Genomic DNA, 20,032 nt, shown 5'->3' on the forward strand with positions numbered 1-20,032 from the left:
CACTCGGTGAGGGATCTGGATGCGAAATTCAATTACGTCAGAGATTCTTTGCCTCCTCTCTTGCTTTTTCGAGAAGACTGCATGTTTTGTGAGAGTGACTTATTTGCTATGAATTCTTTTATCATAGTAAATGGTCTGATTCGCTTGACCTCGACGCTCCTGAAGACGATGAAGTATTTGAAATATGAATGCCGCAATTCTCGTAGTGTTTTAGGTCTCTTCAATCTAAATATCACAATACAACATACCTGATTTACTCCTTTTAGTTTTACGGTTTGAAATTACAAATCCGAAAACTACATTTTCTCGTACTTACCAGGCTGATACAACGTGTTACATATTTCAGTTATCGTATCAACATTTCTCTTCGTAGGATGGCATGAGACAGCATTAGCTCACAGAATGAGATTTTCACTCTGCAGCGGAGTGTGCGCTGATATGAAACTTCCTGGCAGATTAAAACTGTGTGCCGGACCGACACTCGAACTCGGGACCTTTGCCTTTCGCGGGCAAGTGCTCTACCAACTGAGCCACCCAAGCACGACTCACGCCCCGTTCTCACAGCTTTACTTCTGCCAGCACCTCGCCTCCTACCTTCCAAACTTTACAGAAGCTCTCCTGCGAAACTTGCAGAGTTCGAGTCTCGGTCCGGCACACAGTTTTTATCTGCCAGGAAGTTTCAGCATTAGCTTAGTTCTCAAAATGCTAACTGCTAATCATAAAACCATGAGTTAGTGATCCCTATGGTTCTTGATACACAGATACCATTAATATTTTTTGATTCTTCTAAATCATTTTTTTCTAGATATGTTATTAAATTTTTAATTTATGAAACATATGGTTATTTCAGTTGCATCTAAATTTGAGTTATACTGATGACACGAAACAGTATGACCACTGCCTACCCAGAGACTACTACCTGATGGCGTTGCAGGCACGTTACACGGTAAGAAAAAAACATAAGAGGAGCAGAGATGAATGAGGATTCATTCTAACGACGATAAGGGACCCAAATGGGGAAATCCAATGAAAACGTGTAGGTACAGAAAAAACTAAATACAAAAATGTCGTTTTATATCTGTTCACTGCTACAAAATTACGAAACGGCTTTTCTCGGTGAGTAATCTGGATCCGAAACTCATTTATGTCAGAGATTCTTTGCTTCCTTCCTTGCTTTTTCGAGAAGATTGCAATTTTGTGGGAGTGACTTATTTCTTTTGAATTCTTTTATCATACTAAATGATTAGCCTCGCATCGACTTTTAGAATCGGCAGATTGTTACAGTCCAGCGCCTAGAAATAAACATCTTGGAAACAGCGATGCTGATCAACTCTTGGTACACTACCATCGTGAGCGTCTTTGGAAAGTAGCTGTACGGTGAAATCATGAGTCGGTGATACATCCTCCGGCGCTTACTGGACAGCCGGCCAGTGTGGCCACGCGGTTAAAGGCGCTTCAGTCTGGAACCGCGCGACCGCTACGGTCGCAGGTTCGAATCCTGCCTCTGGCATGGATGTGTGTGATGTCCTTAGGTTAGTAAGGTTTAAGTAGTTCTAAGTTCTAGGGGACTGATGACCTCAGATGTTAAGTCCCATAGTGCTCAGAGCCAAGCTCACTGGACGATATCCCGCGGTACGGCGCAGTATCACCGGTTGCATAATCAGTAGGTGCGGCCGTTCAACAAGTTTGACAGCGACGACCGCCTTACGAGGGCACCACAGCTGACGAATTTGCATTGCACGCGTTCCATTGATGCCGGTCAACCGCCAGAGGACATCAAGTTACGCGGAGAGACAACGAGCAAGCAACCTGTCATAACGGCCGGCAGCAGCCAATCACACGGATCGAGCGTACTTCTCCACATGCTAATGCAGGATGAGTCAGAAGTATGCGAACACTATTTGAGAGAAAGCATTTACTCAGAGTTTTCGTGATATAGAGTCTCAACCTGACCACCAGCACCATTAATACATTCAAACCAACGTTCAATAGTACAATTTAGTACCAGAACACACGTCTCTGGGAAAATGTTGGATGTCAGACCTTTCATTCTGTCCTTAAATTCTTCGAGGTCTCTCACTTTTGCATTATGCACGCGCTCTTTTATCATACCACATAACCAGAAGTCACAGCGTGTAAGATCCGGAGATTGGGCACGCCATAACAACGGTATGTCGCCACCAATCCAACGGTTTGGGAACGTTTGATCAACATAGGCACGAACGGAAGGAGCAAACTGGGGCGGTGCACCATCATATTGGAAATACCTTCTTGTCTAAGTTGTAGGGGCTTGTTATCAATGGCAAACTCTGTCAGCATTTACAGGTAGTCATGTGCGTTCACCGTTGGGGTTGTAAATAAAAATGGGCCAAGTACACTAGTAGTGGCCACGGTAAACCACACGTGTTATGACGATTAACATGACCACTTGTATGAAAGGTACCTTCGTCACTGAAAATCATTTCTTAACAATGTCCGGCTACATCCGTGACATTTCTGCCACAATCTCACGGTGTTATTCTTGTACCTGTTTCTGCCGAGCAGTCAAACCTCGAACGATTTGTAGGTGATATGATCCCATGCCAAAGTCCTTGGATAGAATTCGCTTAACTGTCGTCTGTGGAATTCCTGCCTGCAAACTACAACCTCTCTGCCAATTCTAGGCCACACTGCATTTCCGTGATAATTGTCTGCTACTGATCCAGTTGCTACAGACTACTGGTAAACGCGATAAATTGATAAACGAATTGGTGGCCGTCTACCTGGAAATTATTTTGCAAACCTTCGACGCACTTCTGTCGTCGAATGCACAACTTCCATCAAGCCTGCAACTACTCTTCTCTGCTCCAATGTGACTCTGGGAGCCACGGATGCTAACAACCTGGAACCGAAAACTAGACAGAATTATGACTGTTTACATAATTTTGACTTAGCCATTGGGATTAACAACGCGGAATAGAAAACGAAACGAAATTAAGATTGGTCACATAATTTTGACTCACCCTGTACAAGTCGCACAGCCGAGCCTCTACAGTCAGTCTAATCTCAGCACACATCGAGTACGGTGACCTGACGGTAGTCTATAGTTCACACCAAGAACCAGCGTGCTACCTCCTGCGGCAATCGTCAGTCAGCAGTGCCACCGCAAGTACAATGGACCTTTGGCAAGCCGTCTCGGACTACAGCTTTGTAGATACGGACACATAAGACGAACTGTCAGACTTGCATTGCATTGTCAAGTTGCGAACAGTTGTTGGCAGTTACCTGTTCCAGGAAGTTATTTGTGTTCAGTTACACCAGAGTCCTACGTTTAGCTTGAGTGTTCTAGTAAATACAGTTATGGTTCATGGATTATTTATTTGTGTAGTTGTCTCCGATATTACACTGCATCTCGAACCAGACGTATTGACTAGAGCAATGCTGGGCATCCTTAGAGGTATGCCGCAACTCCCAGGTCTATGGCTGTCGGGCAACAACATCACATTCTGAAGAACCTCGAGAAGCTGTTGGCCAAGCCTTAGGTACGGGATGCAGAGCTCTATGATCATGGTCTACCAGCCCTGTGCTCGTATTACATATCATTTATACTGTACTTTCTATGCACTCTGAGGTTAGTTTTACTCACTCTTATGTCGCGAAACGCTTATCTGACTTACAACACTTTATTATTGATGTAAGTGCAGCATGTTCTACAAATCAACTACGTACATCGGCGGAGAAGCGAGCTTCTCAGCATTGCTTTATATTTCTCTTACCACGAATCGGAATCGCGTGAACAGTCAGAATTTGCTGATGTACGGGAAGACACTGTAATTTCATCAGTGGAATGTACAGCCAATGATCCTCTCTACCTTTGGAGTTTAGACGACAACTGAACAAGTATTTCAAAGTAATTTATTTTGATTCTAGGAAAGAATTACGTTCGGACCAGAACAGGCCATTTAAAGTTCGTGGATAGTGCCACAGAAGGCACAGCAACAGCTGAAGACGATGTAAAATTATCGCTGCCTAAGTGTTTCTCTCGACGGCTATTTTATTCCTCGACGGACGAAACATTTCGACACAGCATATTTTTCCAAGATCCGAGGCCAAAATAGCTAGGCAGTAAATAGTAAACCGCAGCTGCTCTACTGGTACATTTGTTTAATTCAGCTTTTCCGAAGTACAGTTCACTCCGGATGCCGACCTCGTGGGCTTAGACCGCTGAAGATAACGTCCTCGTCTCTGAAATGGACATTTACTAGTGTGTGTGTGTTACTACGAACCTTTATGGAAAATTCCAAGTGAACTTTTGTTTGCTTCAATTAGGAGACTTTTACTGGCATCGTTATTGTTACCTTTCTTTTGTTGTTCAGTCATCAACCTTGTAAACTTACATATATAAAAGTTGTGTCAGTGAAAAATTGCGAATTTTCAGTCACAACAGCTACAAATAAAGCAAAAAGGAAACTTTTTACCGAATAGTTTCTGAAAAACCGTTTGAGGAAGATTTCAGGGCGTGCGCCCCGATCTGTCGTCGCCGAATGGCCGAAAAGTGGCAGACATTGTCGGCCTCCCCTTCCGAACAATCGAAAGAACTTGCCCACAGCTTGGGACGAAAGTTGGTCATTGCGCATCGACCACCTTGTCCTGCGTGGACTCTGCCTTCGGTCTGACAAGTACTGTTCATTGTTATGTGCTGATTTGTAGTTTTACTGCTTGTATTTATATGTCCACAGGGCTTTAATACTAGTACGATGCTGGTCACACAGCAATTGAAATCGAGATGCAATAGTAATAACGATTTCTACTTCAACGACCAATGCTGACGCTGCTTTTGTTATTAAGAAATGAGAATTTATAAATATTAGGTGGATGCATAAGTTCGTAGAGGTTTTCCATGAGTTTAATAAGCACAACAGATGCGTATAACACAGATTTTAGTCATCAGTAACATATTCTCCTTCACTGCCAACACTGGTGTAACTTTTTGATGCCGCGAATGTAGAAATCACGCGGTTTTGAGGCGAAGAACTCGTCATGTTCGGAGCTCATTTTCATCCGGAGAAGAGCAGGAAAGATGAAAATCTGAGTGCCCAAGACCAGGTGACAAGGGGGGTGCAGTATGACTTCCCATCCCAACTCCTGCACTCGTGCAGTCTTTTTGTCAGACTAGCAGAATGCAGGCAGGCGTCATCGTGGCATTGAAGGACTCGTAAAGTGGACATGTCATTTTGATTTTTGTAAGTGACCGATGTGCACGTCAGAGAGCGAGCAAGTTATGTTACTGTCAAATAATCTTTGGTCTTGTAGTGGCACAGTCCTTTCCTTCTGGACAGTCTGATACTTTCTCAGGTGAAGTATGGTAGGTGATGGACGTATTCAGTAGTGCTATGTTGACCTGTGATTGTATCTGTTAGAAGAATAAAGATTTATTTTAAACGACAGCAAGGATGAATATGATGTATATACTGAAAGGCGAAAAGACTATAAATTTTCAATAATGTTATTTTTTTGAAGAGAAGATGTTTGACGTAAAACTGCACCACTGCGCAGCTAGTTTATCAGAATGATTATTGTCAGGCAGATAGCTTTTTTCACTTGCTCAGAGCTGAGGGAAGTTCCATTTGCATTAATTTGTCAACTGATTAAACTGTTTGGTTTTTATTGAAATTCTCTGTTAATATTGTACCCTTTTTAAATGATTTTTCACTTTGTTAAGCATAGTATTATTCACACCAATGTTATGTGTGAAGATCTCCATCTTTTTGAATACATACTTCGTTCTAAAATCGGTGTCTGGAATATTATTTCATATGAATAATTACTCTCCCCATCCCACTGTTTAAAGAAGGTTTATCATTGCAGTTCACCACACTGCACCATGTGGTATGCAACAGATTGAATATTTTTTATTTAAATTTTATTTAAAGATAGAAATCTATCTTAGTCGCTGCCTGCTTGCTGTTTGCTGTTGTGTTTTCCAGAAATCAATGGTGTCAAGACACGAGGTAAGTAGAAATTTTGATTAGGACCAGATAACTGTCTTACTTCAGTTGCGCATTTAATATAAACACAAGTTGTTATCAGACCATTTACAGTTGAATTCAAATTCTGTTTTATCAAAGGTTAGCATACGAATCTGAGTTGGATAACAGTTTGTGGGTACATAGCTTTGGTAACGCATAGAGTTTTGTAGAGTTGGAGGCAAATTTGGGCTAAATTTCATTCAGAATCACATCGTGGGTAACTTAAACACTTCACGCAGTCTTCCTGGACGTTGTTCTTGGATTGCGTCTGCAAGACGTTTCAATGGTTGACAGTAAATGGCAGCAGTGATGGTAACACCTCGAGGGAGCAATTCGTGGTACACCACACCGTTACTTTCCCACCAGATGCATAATATTACCTTTTGTGGATGCACACAGGTCTCTGTACGATGTATTGCTGCTTTGTTTCTTCTCATGCATTCCTTTGTTCTTCTTGTGTCAGCGTAAAGACTGTAACGGTACAGGGTAGGAACTGTCAGTGATGTCCACGAGCCAACTGATGAAGCCGGCCGAAGTGGCCGTGCGGTTAAAGGCGCTGCAGTCTGGAACCGCAAGACCGCTACGGTCGCAGGTTCGAATCCTGCCTCGGGCATGGCTGTTTGTGATGTCCTTAGGTTTAACTAGTTCTAAGTTCTAGGGGACTAATGACCTCAGCAGTTGAGTCCCATAGTGCTCAGAGCCATTTGAACCATTTTGAGGCAACTGATGACGAACAAGCAGAGGTGCCCATATGGCAACCCACTGATTTTTTGGCTGTAACTTGGAGCATGTGGTACCCCTACACCCGATTTTTGAATCTTTTCCATTTTATGCAAAGGTCGCACGACGGTGGAATGATCACAGCTCATCACGTTTGGCAGTTCTCGACATGGATCATTGTGGATTAATATGTTTAAACGATCTTCATCAAACGCTGAAGGTCTACCTGAACGTCGAGAGTCGCTAGTGTAAAAACTATGCTCCTTAAAACGAGAAATCCAATTTCTTTCCATGCACTGTCCAATGGCATTATCCCCATACACGACGCAAATACACTGTGTGATCAAAAGTATCCGGAGACCTCCAAAAACATACTTTTTCATATTAGGTGCTTTGTGCTGCCACCTACTGCCAGGTACTCCATATCAGCGATCTCCTTAGTCATTAGACATCGTTAGAGAGCAGAATGGGGTGCTCTGCGGAACTCACGGACTTCAGCTGGGCGATTGAGTGTCATTTGTGTCATACGTGTGCACGCGAGATTTCCACGCTCCTACAAACCCCTAGGTCCACTGTTTCCGATGTGATAGTGAAATGGAAACGTACAGCACAAAAGCGTACAGACCGACCTCGTCTGTTTGACTGACACAGACCGCTGACAGTTAAAGAGGGTGTTAATGTGTAATAGCCAGACATTTACCCAGACTATCACACAGGAATTCCAAAGTGCATCAGGATCCACTGCAAGTACTATCATAGTTAGGTGGGAGGTGAGAAAACTCGAATTTCATGGTCGAGCAGCTGCTCATGAGCCACATATCACGCAGGTAAATGCCAAACGCCGCCTCGTTTGGTGTAAGGAGCGTAAACATCGGTCGATTGAGCACTGGAAAAACGTTGTGTGGAGTGACGAATCACGGAACACAATGTGGCGAACCGATGGCAGGGTATGGGTATGGCGAATGCTCGGTGAACGTCATCTGCGGTGGTGTTATGGTGTGGTCGTGTTTTTCATGGAGGAGGATTGCACCCCTTGTTGTTTTCGTGGTACTACCACAGGCCTACATTGAGGTTTTGAGTACCTTCTTGCTTCCCACCGTTGAAGAGCAATTCGGGGATGGCGATTACATCTTTCAACACGATCGAGCACCTGTTCATAACGCGCGGCATGTGGCGGAGTGAGTACACGACAATAACATCCCTGTAATGGATTGGCCTGCCCAGAGTCGTGATCTGAATCCTATAGAACACCTTTGGAATGTTTTGGAACGCCGACTTCGTGCTAGGCCTCAGGGACCGACGTCGATACCTCTCCTCAGTGCAGCACTCTGTGAAGAATGGGCTGCCATTCCCCAGAAATCTTCCAGCACCTGATTGAACGTATGCTTGCGAGAATGGAAGCTGTCATCAAGGTAAAGGGTGGGCCAACACCATATTGAATTCCAGCATTATCGATGGAGGGCGCCACGAACTTGTAAGTCATTTTCAGCTAGGTGTCCGGATACTTTTGATCACATAGTGTACGTCCGGCCGTCTCCACTGCTATCACACCTCTGCTGAAGTCAAACAGAAGAATATGTCGGAAATAATCCGATTTCTCCACTTGGCACTCCATTTTCTAGCGTCCACAGCTTCACTCACTATCTCCATATGACAAAACGATAACTGTATATAACTCACATAGCATCAGTGAACTACAAATAAAAAATGACAATCGGTAAATAAACCCGTTACAAAAATAATACCAACATGCAAAACAAAAACGCTACGAACTTATGCACCAACCTAATACTTTCCCGACGTCTCTCGGGAGAGAAAAACGTTATTGTTTCCACTAATATTTGAAGCTCTACAACTGGCAGCTGAAGAGCCGCCAGGCAAATAAGACTTGCAGTGTCCATGCATTTGTGTTGCATGCCGAAAGTGGACCAACACGCTACCAGGTGCAGGAAAAGGCCTTGACACAGACGCGGGCTGTGCTGTTTTCTTCCGTTAGTCGACGCGTGGGATGAATGTGCTGTTTGTATCTCCGAGCGTTGTACAGTAGCCCCGCTGTGATGCAGCGAGGACGACTCATTTCACAGCTCCGCTGACGTGCGCAGAAATAGACTCTGGCTAGGGTCTCTTGTCTCAAAGATTGCATCAAGATTGTAATCAAACTAGGGAATGAAAGGAGGTCAAAACCTCGACCACAGTGAGAGACGCACTGGCTTGGACTGCGCAAGGACGAGTGAAGGAAACGGCAATGACATTTTGGTAGGAATCATCCTGGAATGTTCTTGATATGATTTAAGAGCCACAGTGAGTTTAAATGAAGCCATGGTCTAAATATTGCGTTGGTGATAGCATCTCCTCACTGATATATTCATGGTGTGCCATAGGCTGTCACTTGGGGAGGAAGCAGGTTCACGTAAGCTCAGTAATATCGTCATTGACGCACACTTCGATATTTTGGACATACATCTAAGAACAGTCCAGAAGTGCTGATGAAAAAGAATAAGGCGGCAGGCTCTGGTCATATTCCTGCTGTTGAGTTTTCCACGGAGTACGTTGTAGACTTGGCCCCATATTAGAGCATATTAATCGCGAATGTATTCGGTACCGAACTTTCGCAAGTGACTAGGTAAAGGTACGGTCTACATTTTTCCTATAGGAAGTCTGAAAAGACAGACGCGCAGAATTAACGTCTGACTGTCTCAGAGTTCAGAACATATCCTGATTTCCAGCATAATGACATACCCAAAAATCATCGAAGGACTTTAAATAAATATTATTCATACCAAACGTAGCAACACTTGTCACACGTTTCTTCGCACGCCATGAACGTAGGCGAAAGGGAAGTTTTTGCATTCTTTGATTTCCGAAAAGTGATCTACACCGTACCACATTGTCGAAAGATAACAAAACAGAAGCATATAAAACGTCTTGCGTATGTCAGAAGTAAGACGACGCTACACCCGACAAATCGCATGTCTAAGGAGCCGACTCTTAGCCGTGAGCTCTTGGTTCAGTGTATTCAGAATTGCAGAAATATTTTAATTAGTAGAAAACTCGATAAGAAAATATTCTAACTGATTCTATTTGTAAAATCTTGACAAATAAAACCTCTGCGATCGAAAAACAAACTTCGGCTTGCTTGTTATATTGCACATACACTGATCAGCCGGAACATTGTGACTAGCGATCTTTTACCGATATAAACCCGTCCAGGCGACAGCAGCGTCACCTTCCAAGGAATGACTGCTAGTCAGACACACGCGCGGTCCATGTAGTATCAGCGAGCGTGCTGTCCGTGTGTAGACTGGGGAAGGCTGTGGCGGCCCGAAAGCTCATTACAAGTATTACGGAAACTGCACGACCTGTCGGGTGTTCGAGGAGCGCTGTGATGAGTGTCTTCCACACGTGGCGAAACCAGGGTGAAACCACGTCCAAACGTCGTGGGGCTGAGCGGACACCCCTCACAACAAATGTCAGACGTCGTAACCTGGGCAGGCTGGCAAAACAGAACAGGCAGTGAACTATGGCGGAACTAACGACAGACTTTAATGCCGGGCAGAGTATAAGTGTGTCTGAACACAGTGCACCGAACACTCGTAACGATCATAGAGTAAATATCTCTGGAGTGAGCATTCACATGCGCAGAACAGATTTTGTGTTGTCATCATACGTTGCCAGCCTGTTCACGTGTTCTCGGGACGTCGTGTGTTTGTCCGTCGCCCTGTATATTTAGAATGTCACTACATCCCTAATACATACGGATTCTTTTCGTACGTGTCGTGGATTATTTATATATGTTGCGCAGACATTTTAACAGTATCCATTTGATACCGGGAATAGAGCAGCTACGTAACTTTTAAGGGCAAGTGATATTACATCCTGCTTCTTTGCCATAGCTGTCGCAGTTCAGATGCACTCGATTTTTGGTAGTTTTCGGTATGATACGGCACTTTTTAGTATTACAGAGTCTGACATACATTTTTGCAGTGATAGTCTTGCAAAACGACTTGACAATGTGTTAGTACTTTTGCAAGTGTCCGAAAAACACCGAATTTGCCATACATTAGCGATTATATCCCTGCTAATTCGTCCTTTTTCTGCTATTTCTGCGTATTTTATTGATTTATTTAATCTTGCCAGGTTAAATAAATCAATAAATAAAATAAAAATAAAATATTTATTTTCTCGTTTTTGCGACCTAAAGCACAATTTTTCGTACTGGTGACACTTTGAAGTATTTATTTAACGCATTACTTGCTCCCAGTTTATTAAAGAAATAGTAGACTGAGTAATCTATATACATAATCGACAAGTCACTGATAAATGCATGGAGGATAGTATTTGCTGAAACAACTAATCATTCCCTTTCCTGTTCCACTAGCAAATTTACGAGAGGAAGCAATTGTTCGTAAGCTTTTGTACGAGCCGTAATATCTATTATATAGTCATAAAATCGTAGAAAAATAGGTCTACAGAATCAAGCCTTAATTATAATGCGTCTCGAAATTTTTAAACATATACAGTGTCTCTTACTAATATGATAACTATAATTAGAGCTAATGGTATGTACCCATGAAAAGTTACTATCCCTCCTTTCACATATTTTTCTTTGCATCCGTAACAACAACAGTAATTCACCATCGCTATTACACTATCAACAAACGGTGAAACACAACAAAAACTCTTGATATTATAAACTTCAAACGTTGCATAAAGCACACACGCACAGCAAAGTCCCGAAAACACGTGACAGTCCGGGTTTAATGTTGACAACGTGCGCAGAACACAATGCTCATTCCAGAGATATTTACTCTATGGTAACGATAGGTCTCCGCAGCCGACGACCCGTCCATGTGCCAATGTTAACACCCCGACATCGGCAAGTACGACTGAAATGGCCACATGATTATCGTCACTGTACATTGGCATAGTGGCATAGCGTTGTAAGGTCTGGTGAATCTCGATATCTTCTGCATAATGCAGAAAGCAGGGCGCGAATCCGTCGTCTTCCAGGGGAACAGCCCCTTGACACCTGTACTATGGGAAGGAGACAAGCTGGCTGCGGCTCCATTATGCTCTGGGGAACATTCACGTGGGCATCCATGGGTTCAGTGGAGCTCATATAAGGCACCATAACGGCCAAGAAGTATCGCACAGTGGTTGCAGAACACGTACATCCTTCCATGGCGACCATGTTTCCCGATAGCAGCGGCATTTTTCAACAAGATAGAGCGTCATCATGTGACAAGGCCAGGAGTGTGACGGAGTGGTTGGAGGAACATAGTGGCGAGTTTCAGTTGATGTATGGCCCCCAACTCGCCAGGTCCGACTGAACCCGATAGAACACATCTGGGAATTGGCTGAACGTGGCCTGAGAGCTTATCGGCCCCCTCCCCGGAATTTACGGGAATCAAGCGACTTTTGCATGCAGATTTGGTGCCGACTCCCTCCAGTGACCTACCAATTCATTACTTCCATGCCACGACGCTTCGCCCTGTATCAGGGCCAAACGTGGCTATACCAGCTATTTCAGTTAGGTAGGTAGCCATGATTTCTCACTGACCAGTATATGTGACATGCTTTTATGAGTGTCACTCACTAAGAAAAAAATAAATTATATTTATTGTTTTAATAAATACAGAAGTGGGACGATGAATACTCTACTTTTAAATGTTTTGAAATGTGTTTCATATTGACGTAGGGTCAATAATAATTTAGGAAATGTGTGCTAAAATGCTAAGTAACGTCAGCCAGCTTTCGATACATGCTAAATCACTCACGAACGCATACACCCATGATTCGCATACAATATCTACATTGGTTTTAAACATGTTACTTACATTACAATGTGTTCCCATCATTGCCATGAGATATCACTGCCGGCCGCAGTGGTCTAGCGGTTCTAGGCGCTCAGTCCGGAACCGCGCGACTGCTACGGTCGCAGGTTCGAATCCTGCCTCGAGCATGGATGTTGTTGCTGTCCTTAGGTTAGTTAGGTTTAAGTAGTTCTAAGTTCTAGGGGTCTGATGACCACAGATGTTAAGTCCCATAGTGCTCAGAGCCATTTTTTTTTTTTTTTTTTTTTTTTTTTTTGAGATATCACTCCAGGCTCCAATTCTATATGGAACACATGACATTCCTGTTTCCAGGCAACTTTCCTGTCATGCTCTGCTAACATCGCGTGAGTAATATGACAGTGATGATGTTCACTTACTTAACGTTGTTCTCTGAATAATTTTATTCGTGGCCCGTAAACAAAATGCTGTAAGCCAGTCAAGTCGTCTCTGTACTTGGAGGAAAACGGAATATAACGTACTTTTCCAAGTGAAGGAACAGAAAATTTGTTGTAAACATTTAATACTTATTTTGAAAACACTATTTCCCATGGCCTCTATTTGCTGCAGATATGTCTATATTAAAATTTTTGTTAATAACGTTTCCTTATGTTTGATAAGCTCCAACATATATATATATATATATATATATATATATGTTGGAGCGAGATAGATAAGGATTCTTCGCAACTTTTAAGTGAACAATAAAATAAACAGAGAGCATCACAGAGAATACCAGAGTCAGAGTCCCCAGAGAACATCCCAGAGTGCGCCAGAGAGCATCCCAGAGTGCCCCAGTGACCTAAAACACTAAGAAGAATCGCTTCTCGGCTTTTGGCAAGATCAATGTGTAGTACTTTATATTAAACAATTAAATAGATAAAAAGATGTACTTCAATAATTGTTTAATATAAAGTACAAACGGAACTGATTACGTATGTGTTTATATGTTCAGATGTGCTAACAAAACTAACGTGGTTCCATTTTTAAAAAAGTAGGTTTGTATTAAACAATTACACTAGCCCCTCTCCTCACGTTCGGTCTGAGGCATCGGTTCGTCAGTATTTGATGTGGTTTACGAAATATATCCAGCGGTAACGTTAGGTGACTCATCCTGTATAGTAGTACATATAGGCAACGTCATTCATTTTTATACGTACATGAATGTGTACTTCCCTTTTATAAATTTCTACCTTGTAGCTACCAATACTCATTTTATCGACAACAAGTACATCAATATTCTATAATTTTATAAATGAAGATTTGTCTGTGCAAATCGAATACGTTGAAAAGAAACACTCTTGCCTTTATTTTAAAACTTATTTTAATAATTGATGTTCCATTTTTCGTTATAATGCAGGAAGTATCATATTTTTCGGAGTGCATCACTACTTTTAAAGCTGATTTCCAGTATTGAGTAACGGAGATCTTTCTTCGTCTGTCGTCAGGTGTATTTACAATATTATCGTGAATGAGCACTATGCATTATTTTTATGTCGTATTTTTGTACGATGACATTAGCGAAAGAAAAACACCCTGTCTTCGTCATTAAGATTTTGATGAGGAAAAAAAACTCACTGAAAATAACTGTTTGATAAGCTCCAACACATGCAACATTCAGTTAAATTTTACTACATGAACACCAAAAATGTAAAAAATTATGCTTACTTATTTACTCTTGTCTGATTATTACCTCTGTACTTGGAGGAAAACGGAATATAAAGTACGTTTTTAAGTGAAGGAACAGAAAATTTGTTGTAAACATTTAACACTTCTTTTGAAAATACTGTTTCCCATGCCCTGTATTTGATGCAGATATGTCTATTATGGCAGGTAATAACAGTCGCATCCCCTGTAAATACTACACTGAAGAGCCAAAGAAGCTGGTACACCTGCCTAATATCGTGTAGGCCCTCCGAGAGCACGCAGAAGTACCGCAACACGACCTGGCAAGGACTCGACTAATATATGAAGTAGTGCTGGCGGGAACTGACGTCATGAATCCTGCAGGGCTGTCCATAGGAGTACGAGGGGGTGGAGATCTCTTCTGAACAGCACGTTGTGAGGCATGCAATAATGTTCATGTCTCAGTAGTCTGGTGGCCAGCGGAAGTGATTAAACTCAGAAGAGTGTCCTGGAGCCACTCTGTAACAATTCTGGAAGTGCGTGGTGTTGCATTGACCTGCTGTAACTGCCCAAATCCATCGGAATCCACAATGGACATGAATGGATGCAGGTGATCAGAGAGGACGCTTACGTATTAGTCACCTGTCAGAGTCGTATCTAGACGTATTAGGGGTCCGATATAATTCCAACTGCACACGCCCCACACCTTTAAAGAGCCTCCACCAGCTTGAACAGTCCCTTGCTGACATGCAGGTTCCATGGGTTCATGAAGTTGTCTCCATACCCGTACATGTCCATCCACTCGAAAATTTCAAACGAAACCCGTCCGACCAGGCAACATGGTTCAGGTCAACAACAGTCCAATGTCGGTGTTGACGGGCCGAGTCGAGGCGTAAAGCTCTGTGTCGTGCAGTCACCAAGGGTACACGAGGGGGCCTTCGCCTCCGAAAGTCCATATTCATGATGTTTCGTTGAATGGTTCGCAAGCTGACACTTGTTGATGGCCCAGCATTGTAATCTGCATCAATCTGCGGAAAAGGTTGCACTTCTGTCACGTTGAACGATTCTCCTCAGTCGTCGTTGGTCCCGTTCTTGCAAGATTATTCTCCGGCAACAGCGATGTCGGAGATCTGATGTTTTACAGGATTTCTAACATTCACGGTACACTCGTGAAATGGTTGTACGGGAAGATCCCCACGTCATCTCTACCCCGGAGATGCTGTGTCACATCGCTCGTGCGCCGACTATAACATCACGTTCAAACTCACTTAAATCTTGATAACCTGCAAGTTTAGCATCAGCAACCAATCTAACAACTGCGCCAGACACTTGTTGTCTTATATAGGCGTTGCCGATCGCAGCGCCGTATTCTGCCTGTTTCCATATCTCTGTATTTGAATACGCATGCCTACACCAGTTCCTTTGGCACTTCAGTGTAGTAGTATAGATATATGTATTAAAATATACAGCCAATGTCTATCAGATCGTTTATTAGACTATCGTGTAAAAATCTCAACTAAATATGTCAAGAAATGCTACAGGTTTTTGTTATCACCGAGCGCTTATGAGAGCATCCTATAAAAATTTGAAGTACATCGGTCAAGAACTTTTCGAAATCTTTAGTAACAACGTTAAACAACGTCTTGTCTTCATATATAGTATAGATAGATAACGTAATCCATTTTTCTACGTACATGAGTGCGTGCTTCCCATTTATAAATGTCTATCATACTGCAAAATACTCATTTTATAGACAACAATTATGTTAATGCTCTACAGTTTTCTAAATGAAAATTTGTATGTGCAAATCGATTACGTTGAGCAGAAATACTTTTAGCTTTATTTTAAAACTAATTTTCATAATTGATGTCCATTTTTCGTCATAATGCAGGAAGTCTCAAACATATTTTTCGAAGAACATCACTGCTTTTAAAGTTGAATTCAAGTATAGCGTAACGGAGATCTTTCTTCATGTGGCGTCAAGTGTATTTACAATATTATCGTATCACAGAAATTACCGCTTATGTTGTTAGCTGTCAAAAGCTCTAATTGGCTTCGAAGTGGGATGTTTATTTTCGTGGGTGATAATGTTGGACGTAAAGCCGAAGTTCGTAGAAATATGGTAATAGTTTGCCTCCGGACAGAGAACTCTCTCTTTCTCCGTTGAATTGTTTGTCAAGTTCCTGTTCTCGTTTTTGTTAAATATGACATGTACCAGTTGCTTCTAAGTCATTAGTTATATAAAACTATAGCTTCTCTATAAAATTTCATGAATCACACAGTCCTGTGCCCTAGACATATCACGAACATTGCCACTCCTCAGACGTAAACGATGGAAGTCAAATTAGGTGCCCTTGTGATGTGACCCTTCTTGTAATAGTTTCTGCTCCACTATCGTAGTTCCTCTGTTGTTGTTAGCGTTTATCTTAGTGTACTGCTCCTACAAAACAAAAGGCCAGGCGCCTTCCCACATGCATGAGTCACCTCTCGGAACATTAACTCCTTACCAACATGTATTCCCGGATACGAGGAAGCCGTATTTCGCCTCAGTAGGGTGCTGTGTGTTCAGCCAAGCCGGCCGAGTGTGGCTCGCCAGAAGTTGACGAGTATATTTGGATAGCGCTGCTGCTTGCAACTCAGCGTTGTTTACCGGCCGTACCCTATGCAAGCTAAGCGCTTTCTCGTCCGGCCATCTACTCCAAGAATACCTTTCAACAAATTTCCAATTTTTGGGGCGATATCGATGTAGCGCAGTTGCAGTCATGAGGAGAAAGGCCTACATTTCAGCCTCAAAACACCTACTAGAAAGACAGATTATTCTCGCACGAGGTCTTTACTTATTGTTAATTAAAGGCGAGTTCACGTCCGCTAGCCGTCGCATTAAGTCATTTGAGACAAGAGCTCATCACAACTAGATAAGTACTGACGGAAAGCAGTCCACCGTGTACTTTTAGAGGAAAAATTAACCATCTCTCTTACACAGAGGAAAAATTCGTTTGGTTTCCTCAAACCGAACAAACGTAGGTTTTGCTCATCTAGCCTAATTTGATCACTTCGGAAAAAGGAATATTTTAACTGGTAATTAGCATTTGAACGAGAGGTCACTCACGGACCTACAGATGTCTCTGCATTGCCACATTTTAGCGAGCGAAAGTACACTCCTGGAAATTGAAATAAGAACACCGTGAATTCATTGTCCCAGGAAGGGGAAACTTTATTGACACATTCCTGGGGTCAGATACATCACATGATCACACTGACAGAACCACAGGCACATAGACACAGGCAACAGAGCATGCACAATGTCGGCACTAGTACAGTGTATATCCACCTTTCGCAGCAATGCAGGCTGCTATTCTCCCATGGAGACGATCGTAGAGATGCTGGATGTAGTCCTGTGGAACGGCTTGCCATGCCATTTCCACCTGGCGCCTCAGTTGGACCAGCGTTCGTGCTGGACGTGCAGACCGCGTGAGACGACGCTTCATCCAGTCCCAAACATGCTCAATGGGGGACAGATCCGGAGATCTTGCTGGCCAGGGTAGTTGACTTACATCTTCTAGAGCACGTTGGGTGGCACGGGATACATGCGGACGTGCATTGTCCTGTTGGAACAGCAAGTTCCCTTGCCGGTCTAGGAATGGTAGAACGATGGGTTCGATGACGGTTTGGATGTACCGTGCACTATTCAGTGTCCCCTCGACGATCACCAGTGGTGTACGGCCAGTGTAGGAGATCGCTCCCCACACCATGATGCCGGGTGTTGGCCCTGTGTGCCTCGGTCGTATGCAGTCCTGATTGTGGCGCTCACCTGCGCGACACCACTGGAGGCGGGCTGCACGATGTTGGGGCGTGAGCGGAAGACGGCCTAACGGTGTGCGGGACCGTAGCCCAGCTTCATGGAGACGGTTGCGAATGGTCCTCGCCGATACGCCAGGAGCAACAGTGTCCCTAATTTGCTGGGAAGTGGCGGTGCGGTCCCCTACGGCACTGCGTAGGATCCTACGGTCTTGGCGTGCATCCGTGCGTCGCTGCGGTCCGGTCCCAGGTCGACGGGCACGTGCACCTTCCGCCGACCACTGGCGACAACAACGATGTACTGTGGAGACCTCACGCCCCACGTGTTGAGCAATTCGGCGGTACGTCCACCCGGCCTCCCACATGCCCACTATACGCCCTCGCTCAAAGTCCGTCAACTGCACATACGGTTCACGTCCACGCTGTCGCGGCATGCTACCAGTGTTAAAGACTGCGATGGAGCTCCGTATGCCACGGCAAACTGGCTGACACTGACGGCGGCGGTGCACAAATGCTGCGCAGCTAGCGCCATTCGACGGCCAACACCGCGGTTCCTGGTGTGTCCGCTGTGCCGTGCGTGTGATCATTGCTTGTACAGCCCTCTCGCAGTGTCCGGAGCAAGTATGGTGGGTCTGACATACCGGTGTCAATGTGTTCTTTTTTCCATTTCCAGGAGTGTATATGAATTTCAGCGCATGACGTCCTTACTGGCTAACTTCAGTGTTAGCTTTTCACACGCTTTGTGGCCAAGCTGTGTAAGTGTAGCGTCTTTCAAGACTATTCGGTTCTGTCACGAAAATTCATGTCTACATCTACATCTGCATCTACATGCATACTCTGCAAATCACATTTAAGTGCGTGGCAGAGGGTTCACCGAACCGCCTTCACATTCCAATCTCGTACAACGCACGGAAAGAAAGAACACCTATATCTTTCCGTGCGAGCTCTGATTTACCTTATTTTATCATCGCGATCGTTTCTCCCCCCCCCCCCCCCCTATGTAGGTCGGCGTCAACAAAACATTTTCGCATTCGGAGGAGAAATTTGGTGATTGGAATTTCGTGAGAAGATTCCTCCACAACGAAAAACGCCTTTGTTTTAGTGATGTCCATCCTAAATCCTCTATCATTTCAGTGACACTCTCTCCCCTATTTCGCGATAATACAAAACGTGCGGCTCTTCTTTGAACTTCTTCGATGTACTCCGTAAATGCTATCTGATAAGGATCCCATACGGCGCAGCTGTATTGTAAAAGAGGACGGCAGTCTCTTTAGTAGGTCTGTTATATTTTCTAAGTGTCCTGCCAGTAAAACGTAGTTTTTGATTTCCCTTCCCCACAACGTTTTCTATGGTTTCCTTCCAATTTAAGTTGTGAGTTATTGTAATTCCTAGGTATTTAGTTGAATTTACGGCCTTTAGATGTGACTGGTTTATCGTGAACCGAAGTTTAACGGATTCCTTATATCACTTATGTGGATGACCTGACACTTTTCGTTATGTAGAGTCAACTGGCAATTTTCGCACTATACAGATATCTTTTCCAAATCGTTTTCCAATTTGTTTTGATGTTCTCATTTACCTTATTTTATCATGGTGATCGTTTCTCCCCCCCCCCCCCCCACTCCCCTAGTCGATGAACGACAGCGTTGTCTGGAAACAACCTAAGACGGCTGCTCAGATTGTCTCCCAAATAGTTTATATAAATAAGGAACGCCGAGGTGACCAAAGTCATGGAATAGCGATGTGCACATATATGACACGGTAGTACCGCGTACGCAAGATATAAAAGGGCAGTGCATTCGCGGATCTCTCATTTGTATTCAGGTCATTCATGTGACAAGTGTTTCCAACGTGATTCTGGCCGCACGATAGGAATTAACAGATTTTGAACGCGGAATGGTAGTTGGAGCTAGATGTACAGGACATTCTATTTCATAAATCGCTAGGGAATTCAATATTCAGAGATCCACAGTGTGAAGTGTGTGCCGAGAATACCAAATTTCAGGTATTACCTCACACCACGGACAACTCAGTGAGCGACGGACTTCA

Source organism: Schistocerca nitens, chromosome 2 (genome assembly GCF_023898315.1).
Source record: "Schistocerca nitens isolate TAMUIC-IGC-003100 chromosome 2, iqSchNite1.1, whole genome shotgun sequence".
Taxonomy (NCBI): domain Eukaryota; kingdom Metazoa; phylum Arthropoda; class Insecta; order Orthoptera; family Acrididae; genus Schistocerca; species Schistocerca nitens.